Raw genomic sequence first — 12,913 nt, forward strand, 5'->3', positions numbered from 1 at the left:
TCTCCCTCCCTTCCCCCTCTTCTCCTCCCCTCCCCTTTTCCCTTTCCTCCTCCCTTTCCCTTCCTTTCCCTCTCCCCTTCCCCTCCCCTTGGTGCGGTATCTACTTTCTTCATAGCTCAGCAACACTTGGCAAAAGATTGATTGGGTGATTCGCTCCGGACTTAGTTATATTTTATTAATGAGTGTACTTCTCAGAATATTTATTAGCCGTCCTTGCAGGAAGAAGAGACCGGCTTCATTCCTTTATTTCTTTTCCTTAATACCGAGCCTGGAAACGGTCACACCATAAGTCACTGTGAAGACAAGGAACCCAGTATTTCAGATTCGCAGTCCTAGAACATTCCAAAACAGCTTTTTTTTTGGGTGCCAACCTCCCTTTCCAAAGCCTTCTTGTATTGCTGGGCAGAGCTTGTCTTCAGAAGCCTTGCTGGGAGAAACATCCTAGAAAACAAGCCAAGCCAACTGCTCAGTGGACTTGGTACTCAGACCTCCAGTTCTTTTATTTTTTGTTGGTCGTGGAGCTTGAACTCAGAGCCTGGGCATTGTCTCTGCGCTCTTCAGCTCAAGGCTCTACCGCCTGAGCCACAGTTCCACTTCCGGCTTTTCCTGCTTATGTGGTGCTGAGGAATCGAACCCAGGGCCTCATGCATGCAAGGCAAGTGCTCTACCACTGAGCCACCTTCCCAGCCCTGTGTCTGTTTTTCTTTAACTTCAAATACATCAAAATACAAATCAATAAAAGTCTATATAGATGTGGTCAAATCATAGTTGAGATATCAAACACAACAAGCCCTGGTTCATTCTTGTGGAGTCTGTCATTTCCAAAGGAAAGTCCAACACCAACACCCTCTCGTTACATACTCCATACCTTCCATTAACGCCGATTTTTCGCTTCAAAATGAATGTATCACAGGAACCAAGCTAACGGGAGGAGGAGAGAAGAGTTGGTAAAAAGAAAGAGGTAAATAAGCTGGGTGCCGGTGGCTCACACCTGTCATCCTAGCTACTCAGGAGGCTGAGATCTGAGGATCGCAGTTCAAAGCCAGCCTGGGCAGGAAAGTCCGTGAGACTCTTATCTCCATTGAACTACCAGAAAACTGGAAGTGGTGCTGTGGCTGAAGGGGTAGAGTGCTCACCTTGAGCTGAAGAGTTGAGGGACAGTGCCCAGGCCCAGAGTTCAAGACCCACGACCAATAACAACAACAACAAAAGTAAATGAAGAGGTGAATAATTTGGTAACACATCCCAAGAATATATGAGAGCAGACAGAGAAACTCAGTGAAGGATGAGGACCGGTTATGGGAGGAGAGGGGAAGAGAAATAGACTGTGCAGGCAGGTGAGTACTAGTGGCAAGGGTTGGGGTAGGGGGGAGAGGATGAAAGAGGATGAATACAGTTCTAAACAGAAATGGTCAGGGTGTGTGGGAGAGGTGTCATTTGAACAAAGGCTTTTAAAAGCAGTGAGAGTCTGGCTGTGTGGGTATGGGGGGGGGGAGAGAATGTTCTAAACCGAGAGAACAGCTGGTGCAAAGGTCCTGGGGTGGGAGTGTGAGTTTAGTGAATGGCAGAGAGCAACCCACAGGGGCTGGAGTGGAGCAAGTGGAAAGTGACAGTAGGAGATGAAGGAGGACTGGAGGCCTAGCAGGTTGGCAGTTCCTCTGCGAATGATCCAAAAGGAGTTGCTTTTTAAATTTTTCCTTTCTGGTTAGGATGTGAAACCACCGGCGGAGGTGGGTTAGAGCAGAGGAATGACGCCATTTGATTTCTCTCTCCAAAAGGGCAACGCAGGCCTCGCGGCGTGGGCCTAGAAATCCAGGCAGGATTATTCCTCCAGGCAGACCCGAGAGATGGCGAGACACTCAGGTTCAGAGTTCAGACAGCCGTAAGGAAAAAGAGAGGAGAGCTGTGGACAGAGCTCCAGAAAGTCTTGGAGTCGGATGGAGCCGGAGAGGGGTGGTGGTAGAGGGGAGATCTGGCGTTTGGGGGGATATGGTTGGATGTGGGGTGCTCTACTGCTCAGACCTTTAGGGGGACAGGAGCAGGGCCTGGGTGTTGCCTCTGGGATTTGAGATGGAAGATGAACACGGGAAGTGGGTCATTGTCCACACCTCTCTTTCTATGGTTGCCTCTTGGATGATATGGTGGGTGCAGAATAGGCAGAGACAGAGACAGAGACTGAGAGAGAGAGAGAGAGAGAGAGAGAGAGAGAGAGAGAGAGAGAGAGAGAGAGAGAGAGAGGAGGGTGATCCAAGATTCAACAAAGCTGTGTTGCAGTGCATTTGGGCAAAGCCAGTAGTGGGAAAGTCAGTGTCCATGAAAGACGAGACTCAGGAAGCAGCCACGGGGGTGAGGTGGGGGGTGGGCAGGGGTCTGGGTGTGGATTCAGTGGCAACTGCATCTGCAGTATAATCATGTAGCAATAACGCCTATTATTTTTCTTCTTATTATTATTGTCATCATAATGGTGACAGTCGTTAGAGCATCAGCTATCTTTGCTAAAGAGTCATCCAGCAAAGGGGACCCCTTCCAAAGAGAACTTCTTCGATCTCGGGGTGCAGGTGTTGCCATCCTTATATGTTTAGATGTCAAAAACTGTGATTGAAGCTCTCTCAGATCCTTTTTTTTTATTTTAACCAAGATCACAGAGAACTGGGATTTGAACCAAAATAACAACAACAACAACAATAATAATAATAGATCTGACATGAGGATTGGCACTCAGCCTGTGTTGAGTGATCTACATGGGAAATGGTCACGCTCCCCTGTAGATCTCAGGCCCTTCCTTGGGAAGAGAAAATATTTGGAGGTTAAGACTCTTGGAGTTGAATCATTGAATATGCACCACATTCCCATGTAGTACTCTTTCCTATAGATATGTATAATATAATAATATTATCATTATATAAATTATATAGTATATAATAGATATATTAGATATACAATATATAACATGTATTATATTATATATTATAAATATAATTCATATAATATTAATTAATATAATATAAATTAATATAATATTATATAATATAGTAATATATTGTATGTGATATAATTATAATTATATACTATATTATATACTACATTATAATATATCTAATATATACGATATATAATATACCTAATATATTAGACTTATATATAATATATAACATATTATATATAATAATTACATATAATATAGTATATTATATAGTATAACATATATACTATAAAATATGTTATATTATATAGCATATATTGTATATACTTTTTTTGTGATTTAGAAAGCAAAGGTGATGTTCCATTAAAGAAGGCGGTTGAAATATTTATTTCACTGGGGCTGGGGGAGAGGTTTCTTGAACGGTTCAATTCCTATGTGGTTTGGTACTGTCCATTGTAAAACAAACAAACAGCTCCCTTAGCCAAGTTCCTGTGGCTCACACCTATAATCCTAGCTTCTCGGGAGGCCGCTATCTGAGGACGGCGATCTGAAGCCAGCCCCAACGGGAAAGTCTGTGACACTCTTACCTCCAACTCAAAAAAAAAAAAAAAAAGAAAAAGAAAAAGCTGGGAATGGAGCTGAATCTCAAGTGGTAGAGCACCGGCCTTTAGCACAGAAGCTCGGGCTCTGAGTTCAAGCCTCCAGGATGGGTAGGACCAACAAAAACACTCTTCAGGTCTTCCCCTGAGTGGAACGAAGCAGATTGGTTGGCTGTTTTATTTCATTCCCAAGGCATCTTTAAAGTACTTCATTACCTGTTTGCAAATGATCATGGAAAAAAAAGTAAAAACAGGGTGTGAAATCTAAACTTATGAATATGCCAACCTATTTTTCTCTTCATTATGCCTGAGATGTGACTCATGGATGCATCACCCTAATCATCAACATTCTTTAAAATCAGTCTTTTTTTGTTTTTTTTGTCAGTTGTGGGGCTTGAACTCTGGGCCTGGGCGCTGTCCCTCAGCTCTTCAGCTCTAGGCTAGTGCTCTACCACTTAAGCCACAGTGCCACTTCTGGTTTTCTAGTGGTTTATTGGAAATAAGTGTCTCACGGACTTTCCTGCCTGGGCTGGCTTTGAACTATGATCCTCATATCTCAGCCTCCTGAGTAGCTAGGATGACAGGCATGAGCTACCAGTGCCCGGCTTTCTTAGGAGACCCTTATCTGCAGTTGATCACCAAAATACTGGAGGTGAAGCTGTGACCCTAGTGCTAGCCTTGAGCAAAACAAAAGTGCCCAGGACCTGAGTTCAAGACCTAAACACACACACACACAGATGATCGTGTATCCACTAGCTATTGCTGATGTAACAAACCACTTTCAAAATTCAGTGGCTTCAAATAACAAGTACACACTCACCCTCCTTCGTGCGAACATGTCCAGTTGAGGCTGGTCTTGGCTGGTATCTTCTGCTGTAACGGTTACATCTCTAGCACAGCTGTTGCTCACCCTGCCAACAAAAGAGCCAGGGTGTATTCTCACAGTGACCAAGTAAAAGTCCTCTTATAAAAATCCAGCCCTTAGTTAGGCATCTGTGGCTCACACCTGTCATTCTATTACTCTAGGGCTGAGATCTGAGGATCATGATTCAAAGCCAGCCTGGGCAGGAAACCCCGTGAGACTCTCATCTCCAATGAACCACCAGAAAACCAGAAGTGGTGCTCTGGCTCAAGTGGTAGAGTGCTCACCTTGAGCTGAAGAGCTGAGGGACAGCACCCAGGCCCAGAGTTCAAGCCCCACAACCAACAAAGGGGGGGGGGGCGTGGGTAGAAGAAGAAGGGTCCATTTTTTTTTTTTTTGAATCTCAATCCTGCATTGTTACAGGAATTTGGTAAGAACTCACTTGGTGTCTTAGGACAATGTGGCCCAGAATGTTTAATCCATATTAGTCTCTCCCTTCCAGTAAATATAAACAGCAATGACCAGATTACTCAGTACTGATTGGCCAGAGGAGGGGCAGGAGGTTGGAGTGGGAGAAATGGAACAGATAACCCATTTAATGTCTGCCGAAACATCTCTAATGCCGTTTACAATAGGCAAGTGTTTTTGTGTTTTTTGTTTTGGTTGGTGGTAGTTTTTTTTTTTTTTTTTAAAGATGTTCAAAAGAGCAACATTATAGGTTTTGCTTTTTAGAGAAAGTATGCGATGTGGTCTCTCTGGCTCTTCTTTCTTTCTCCCCCAAGAATACCCTGGGAATGATTCTCTGGAGAAACAATGCGTTATTTTGGTCTGCCTTTGATCTCGGGTGATTCACTTTAAAGGCAATTGCTCCCTGCTAGAAGAGTGAAGGAAGTAGACTTGCAATCAAGAAAAAAAAAAAAAAAGATTATGTAAAACAAAACAAAACAAAAAACAAAAAAAAAAAGCCCAACCGAGCTTCCTCTGTCTTTCTATCTTTGTTTCCTGAGAAGGTTGTTTTTTGTTTTGCTTTGCTTTGTTTTTTCTTTTTTTTTGCCACTTTATTTTTTGGCAGGGGGGAGGTCGGTTGTGGGGCTTGAACTCTAGGCCTGGGTGCTGTCCCTCAGCTCTTCAGCTTAAGGCAAGCGCTCTACCACTTGAACCACAGTGCCACTTCTGGTTTTCTGGTGGTTTATTGGAGATAAGTGTCTCATGGACTTTCCTGCCCCAGGCTGGCTTTGAACCTCAATCCTCAGATCTCAGCCTCCTGAGGATGACAGATGTGAGCCACCAGTGCCTGTCTTTTTGCCACTTCTTAATTCCTTTGCTTGTTGACAACCAGCCAGGCTGAGAAGGGTGTAAGTTAGGTCTTGATTCTCTGGCAGTTGTAACTCAGATACTCTGAGTTCTGCCAGGAGTTATTGGAGGAGTGAATTTCTGTGCAACTTGCCAAGTAGATGGTTTATTTGAAGACTCCGGGTAGCTAAAGGTCTTTGCTTTAAAACTAGACTCCCCTCCCCCACAAAAAAAGATGGAGTAAATTAAATCACCATTCTGGTCATTTCACAAGATGTATCTAAGGCCTAAAATCTATGCACTGCCCTTAACTACCCAAATTTTATTATCTTAAGGGAACAGGTGAAGAAAAAAAATTGTATCTTTTATAAAAATGACACTTTAAATTTTTGTTTTGTGCTGCTATTTGTGGCTTGAACTCAGGTTCTTGTGCTTTAACTTGGCTTTTTTCCTCCAGACTGGTGCTCTACCACTTGAGCCGTGCCTCTACCTCTGGCCTTTTATTTTGCTGGCTAATTGTAGATATGAGTCTCACAGCCTTTCCTCCAGAGGTAGGCTCTAAACCGTGGTCCTCAGATATCAGTCTCCTGAGTAGCTAGGATTATAGGCTATGGTTTGTTTTTCTAATGGTTCTGTGGTTTGGGAGGTACTGGCATTTCTTAGGCTTCTTTTCACATATATTCACTTATATTGAGGGTACAGGGTATTTAAAAAAAACAAAAACATGTCCAACCAGGTGCCAGTGGCTCACATTTGTCATCCTAGCTATTCAAAAACCTGAGACCTGAGGATTTCTGTTCAAAACCAAGACCAGTCAGGAAAGTCCGTGAGACTCTGATCTCCAATGAACCACCAGAAAAACCGGAAGTGGCGCTGTGGCTCAAGTGGTAGAGCGCTGGCCTTGATCTGAAGAGCTCAGGGACAGCGCCTGGGCCCTGAGTTTAAGCTCCATGACTGACAAAAGAAAAAAAAAATCTCCCAAAACATGCCCACGGATGCATTATGTTCAGTGGTGAGAAAAAAAAAAGCCTCACACACTGGCTCAGTGTCGGCTATCTTTTTATTCTCTATTCTCTGACTGAGAGGTTTCCTAGCCATGATAAATTATGATGTGGATGAATATTTACAGATATATAAAAGGTAGGCTCCCAAAGCAAAGCATGAGGCTTCGTGTAATAATTAACATATCTAATGTGACCTAATGTATACATGTTTTTTGTTGTTGGTGGTGGTGGTCATGGGGCCTGAACTCTGGGCCTGGCCACTGTCCCTGAGCTCTTCAGCTCAAGGCAAAGCGCTCTACCACTTGAGCCACAGCGCCACTTCCAGTTTTCTGGTGGTTTATTGGAGATCAGAGTCTCATGGACTTTCCTGCCTGGGTTGGCTTTGTACCTTGATCCTCAGATCTCAGCCTCCTGAGTAGCTAGGATGACAGGCGTGAGCCACCAGTGCTCGGCTTGCACACTTTGCATATTGCCAGACCTCAACTCTATGAAGAAGGTCTTTCCATGTCTAGCCTTGACCCTGAATGCCCCATGATCTGGCTCACTGTTGGTTTTAGTGGTGATTCCATTCAGAGGGAGTGACTGACAGGCCATTGTTCATAGATACGGAGACCATCTGTTCTGAAATACCATGCAGGGCGTCAAGCGACCTTTCCAACATGGTACAATATAAAACCTCAGAAGGAAAAATACCTTCTACATAGAGCTGTTTTTTTTTTTCCAATTCAGCACTTTAAATTGTTATTATAAAGGTGACATACAGAGGGGGTTACAGTTACATCTGTCAGATCAAGAGTGCATTTCTTTGGGGGACAAGGTCATCACTTCCCTTGCTCTCTTCTAGCATTTCCCCTCTCATCCCCACCCACAAGTTGTATAGTTCATTTTCAACATAGTGTCGTGTGAGGACCACTGCTGTATTTATTCACCCTTTGTTCCTCCACTAAAAAAAAATACATATATATTGGGGCTGGGAAGGTGGCTCAGTGGTAGAGCGCTTGCCTTGTATGAATGAGGCCCTGGGTTCGATTCCTCAGCATCACATAAGCAGAAAAAGCTGGAAGTGGTGCTGTGGCTCAAGTGGTAGAGTGCTAGCCTTGAGCTGAAAAGCTAAGGGACAGCACCCAGAGTTCAGGCCCCATAACCGACAAACAACAAAAAAAACAAAAAACATATATATATATAGAGAGAAGACAAACTCAAAAGAGCCAGACACTGTGATTTATACCTATGTTCCCAGTACTTGGGAGGATAAAACTAGAGGATTGTGACTTTTGAGGCCATAGCCTGACCTTTGTCAAAAAGAGGTGTGTGTGGGGTGGAAATAATCAAGAAAAAGAAGATGAAAGGCAGGAAGAAAAGGGTAAGAAAGAAGGGGAAGAAGGAAAGGAAAGCCAAGGAAAGTTTTGATGCCACCTATAGGCATGCAAAAGGATAAGAAACTCATCCATAGCATGACTGGTTCTATTAAAGGTACCTTGGGTCATGAGTATAAAAGAACAACAGAACGTAGAGTGTGGAATCCCTGCTTTAGTTTGGAACAGGAGGGTCAGTCTTCCCTTGATTCCTGACATCTTAGAAGAGCTTTCTTAAGAGTGTTCTTGCAGCTTTCCAGTAATACAAACCACCTCAGGAGTACACAGACATATTAGAGAAACACATACCCATCCACTCTCAAAAACTACATGAAATAGAAGAAGAAAAAAAAACTGAAGGAGAGAGTATACTTTTTTTTCCTCTTAGCTATAAATAACTGTGGGATGAGAATCAAAGGTGTTTTTTTTTTTTTTTATAAAATTTGATCCCTAGTCTCAAAAATAAATCCTGTTATTTACAGGATTCTTCTTGACTGGTAGAGTATGTCACCATCCTACGGCTTGAAAGAAGAAGAAGGAAAGAGAAAACAGAAATTCAATCTCACCACAAAATGCTCACCCTGACTCACTCAGGGAGGGAATTCAAGGCTGTGGTAGCTGGGCACTGGCTTTTTCTCTGTTCCCTTCATCATCTGCTACCCTTAGGAGTGGGGAGGGAAATGGTATCATGTGTAAGAATCCACATTTTGTCCATTATGTTCCCTGGCTCTCTTCCAGTATCTGCCTTGTCATAGCGCTAGATGAGATGCTTTTCATATTGGCATAGCACTCGGAACGAATGCTTCCCCTTATGTTACCAAACAGAGACCCGGCGAGCAGGATCTACGCAGAAACTGGAGCATCTTTGGCTGCTTGTGAACACCGGTGCCACCGTGGCTCTGTGGCCGCGTGGATCCGTGGCTTGGGTGTAAGATCTTTTCCACCATGGCTGTGCAACCCAGCCTCTCAGAATCCCCAAGAAGGAGAATTGGGAGGAGGTGAGTGACACATTGTGCCCAGGTGATTTGGGATTTCATAGTCGGTGGAGGGGAACGTGCTGGTGTGGGGGCACAGGGAGCCGCAGAAGACAGAACTGAGGGAATTGTTCCATGTGTGTAGCCTTGAGCTATTTAGGATTTCAGCGGAGAGCGGGGGATCGAATTCTGTGTATGTGACCTGCAAAGAGCCTCGTTGAATTTACCCTCCATGTCTTCCCCTGAAGTTTGAGGGGGAAGGGAGGAGAGAGAGAATATTCTGGCATACAGATATGTGTGTGTGTATGTGTGTTGCAATTTGGCTCCCCGGCAAGTTTGGTTTCCAGTGAGGGAGTGAAGCCTGCTGGCAGAGGAAACCATATTTGTCACAACTTGTGATACCGCGTTGAGTTTGTATCTCCATGCTGTGAACATGGGCCTTTTCTCGCTAGGCTTGGACTCTTAACTCCTGCTCTACCATTTGGGTGTTGTCTGGTCTTAGTAGCTCCTGAAGCAACTTTCCCTTAGCACTGTCCAGTCTTAAGATAATTAATTGTATATCCCAATTTGGTTATTCCAACCATCCCAAATCCCAGGCCCTTTTTTGGGGGGTCAGTCATGGGGCTTGAACTCAGGGCCTGGGTGTTGTTCCTCAGCTCTTCAGTTCAAGGCAAGCACTCTACCACTTGAGCCACAGTGCCACTTCTGGTGTTCTGGTGGTTCATTGGAGAGAAGAGTCTCACAGGTGTTCCTGCCCAGGTTGGCTTGGAACCGCAATCCTCAGATCTTGGCCTCCTGAGTTGCTAGGATGTCAAGCGTGAGCTACCAGTGCCTGCACCTTTCCCTCTCCCGCCCCCCACCCCCAGGTCTTTTGTAGCTAGAATGGAACAAACTTGGGCAGATTGTTTTCAAAATAAAATGGGATGGCACATAGATTGTCTAACTGATTTCCTGAAGATGGGAGATCAAAATTGTTTTGGTCTTGCCTAAAAGAAAAAAAAGACATTTGTGTTAAACAATCTCAAAGATATTTAAAGTGTGTGTGTGTGTGTGTGTGTGTGCGAGAGAGAGAGAGAGAGAGAGAGAGAGAGGAGAGAGAGAGAGAGAGAGAGAGAGAGAGAGAGAGAGAGAGAGAGAGAGAGAGAGAGAGAGAGAGAGAGAGGTTGTGCATGTGTACCAGTCCTGGGGCTTGAACTCAGAGTCTGGGTACTGTCTCAGAGATTTATTTCTTCTCAAAACTAGTGCTTGATCACTTCAGCCATAGCTCTATGTCCAGCCATTTATTTATTTATTTATTTATTTATTTATTTATTTATTTATTTATTTATTTATTTATTTTTGGGTCTGGTCGTGGGGCCTGAACTCTGAGGGGCACTGCCCCTCAGCTCTTCAGCTCAAGCTAGTGCTCTACCACTTGAGCCACAACGCCACTTTCTGGCTTTTTTCTTTTTGCTTATGTGGTACTGAGCAATTGAACCCAGGGCTTCATGCATGCAAGGCAAGTGCTCTACCACTGAGCCACCTTCCCAGCCCTCTATGTCCAGCTTTTTAGTGGTTAATTGGAACTAAGACGCTTATGGACTTTTCCTGCTCAGGCTGGCTTCAAACTGCAGTTCTCAGATAGCAACTTTTAAGGCATTTTTAAATTTAACAAATAGTTGTTGATTGCTGCTCAGTGATACTTTTCTAAGGTAGATTACCATTGTGAACAAGGTCTCAATTACTTTTGTTTTTTTTGTGTGACAGTACTGGGGCTTGAACTCAGTGCCTGGACAATGTCCCTTAGCTTTTCCAAAATCTAGTGCTGTACCATTTGAGCCACAGCTCTAAAATCTGGGTTTCTTGGTGGTTCATTTGGAGATAAAAGTCTTAGGGGCTTTTCTGACTAGGCTGGTTTTGAACTATGATCCCCAGATCTCAGCCTCCTGAGTAGCTAGGATTGTAGATGTGAACCACCAATGCCCAGCTTGGGGTCTTTAATACATTGTACTTGATGGATTTGGAAGCAGAGTTTGTGTGTTTGACGATATATATTGAGAGAAATTGATTGTCTTACTGTTAATGGTTGCAGAAACAGCTAGAAACACTGCATACTATGTCCCTCCATTGTCCATTTATTTGGTGTTTAACTGTTCATAAGTTGGCAACTCAGAAGCACTAAGCCTTTTCGAAATGCTCAGAACCTGTAGCAAGAGTTACCTCTTATACAGGACAGTATGCTTCTATCATTTTTGTTTGTTTGTTTGGGCTGGAATTGAGGTTTGAACTCAGAACTTCACATTCTGGTTCAGCTTTGCTGGCTCAGTTGGCACTCTTCTGCTTCAGCCATGCATCCAAGTCCTACATTTTGCTGCTTCATTGGAGATGAAGCTGGCTTAGAATCATGATCCTTCAGATCTCAGCCTCCTAAATAGCTAGAATGGTGTGAGACATGGATACCTGGCTGTGTAACCTCTTAAGGTACTCCTCGAGCATTTCTTTGTAAGGAGAATACATCCACCAGGGTGTGTGTGTGTGTGTGTGTGTGTGTGTGTGTGTGTGTGTGTGTAAAACCACTGCTTGTCCATTCATCGATGCATACATTTGTCTACTAAAATGAATCACCGGGCTCCTGCTACCAGACACGGTAGCAGACCCTAAGACCCAAAAGTGAGCAAATGAACAGCCATCCAAGAAGTTTCCTTGGATGTGTGCAAAAAAAGAAGTCTAACTTTCATGCTCTTTTACTCCACCCACCTGAGAGATTTACCACTTCACTACAGAGTATAGGAATCCAAGCACTTGGAAAACTTAGTGTCCCCAACCCCCACCTCCTCCCCCCATCCCCCATCCCCATCTCCAGAGCCTCAAGGCCAAGCTGGAAGTGCGCCCGGCAGGCCAGCACTTCAGACAGCGCCCCTTGGAAAGCCCAGCACCCAGGGGAGCCCAGCACCTTAGAGACCTCAGCACCTCCGAGACCCCAGAACCTTGGACAGTGCTCCTTGGAGATCACACCTTGGAGAACCCAGCACATTGGAGTACTCAGCAGATTGGAGAACCCAGCACGGTGGAGAGCTCAGCAGCTTGGAGACCCCAGAACCTTGGACAGAGCCCTTTGGAGAGCACAGCACCTTAGAGAGCCCAGCACCTTGGAGAACCCAGCATCTTGGAGAACACAGAACCTTGGACAGAGCCCTTTGGAGCGCACAGCACCTTTGAGGTGTCTGCGCCTTGGACAACTACTCCTTGGAGAACCCAGCCCCTTGGAGAACCCAGAACCTCGGGCAGCGACCCCTTGGAGAGCTCAGCACCTCGGACGGCCCAGTACCTTGGACAGCACCCTGGACAGCACCCCCGGAGAGTTCGGCGCCCCTTGAGAGTTCAGCACCGCGGACAGGGCCCCTTTGGAGAGCTCAGCACCGCCGACAGCTCAGCCCTTGGAGAGTTCAGCACCGCGGACAGCTCCCCGGAGAGCTCGGCGCCTTGGGCAGCCCCTCCCGTGAGAATTCAGCACCGCGGACAGCGCCCTTCGGACAGCTCCGCGCCGCGGGCAGCGCCCCTTGGAGAGCTCAGCACCGCGGACAGCGCCCCTTGGAGAGCTCAGCACCGCGGACAGCGCCCCTTGGAGAGCTCAGCACCGCGGACAGCGCCCCTTGGAGAGCTCAGCACCGCGGACAGCGCCAGGCCGGGCGCGGGCCGGGCAGGCTGTCAGCGTGGCCGGAGCCCTCCGGGGGGCGCCCGCGAGGCGGTCTCCAGCCCCAACTCCTCTTCAGCGCCTGGGCTGGCATGGGCTTCGTCAGAAGGTGGGGGAATCTCGGGGCGCAGCTGCCGTCTCCCCTCCTCCCTCCTCCCCCCCTCCCCCCCTTTCCACCCCACAGGTCCCCCCTTCTTCTCGCTCTCTGGAATTAGCAGCTCCCCCAGCCT

The 12,913-nt window shown here is 45.7% G+C and overlaps 1 long non-coding RNA gene across 1 annotated transcript; it reads right to left on the bottom strand.

Annotated features, from left to right (window-relative positions):
- Positions 1-796: 796 nt before the first annotated feature.
- LOC138829427 (uncharacterized) lies at positions 797-12,481 on the bottom strand. Its single transcript, XR_011372601.1, has 3 exons — positions 12,318-12,481; positions 4,343-4,433; positions 797-921 (listed from the first exon to the last, which is right to left on the bottom strand). It is a non-coding gene; the product is annotated as an uncharacterized lncRNA (long non-coding RNA).
- Between the last annotated feature and the right edge of the window lie 432 nt (positions 12,482-12,913).

The sequence above is a fragment of the Dipodomys merriami genome, unplaced genomic scaffold, assembly GCF_024711535.1.
Source record: "Dipodomys merriami isolate MVZ:Mamm:240054 unplaced genomic scaffold, mDipMer1.0.p SCAF_1712, whole genome shotgun sequence".
In the NCBI taxonomy this organism is placed as follows: Eukaryota; Metazoa; Chordata; class Mammalia; order Rodentia; family Heteromyidae; genus Dipodomys; species Dipodomys merriami.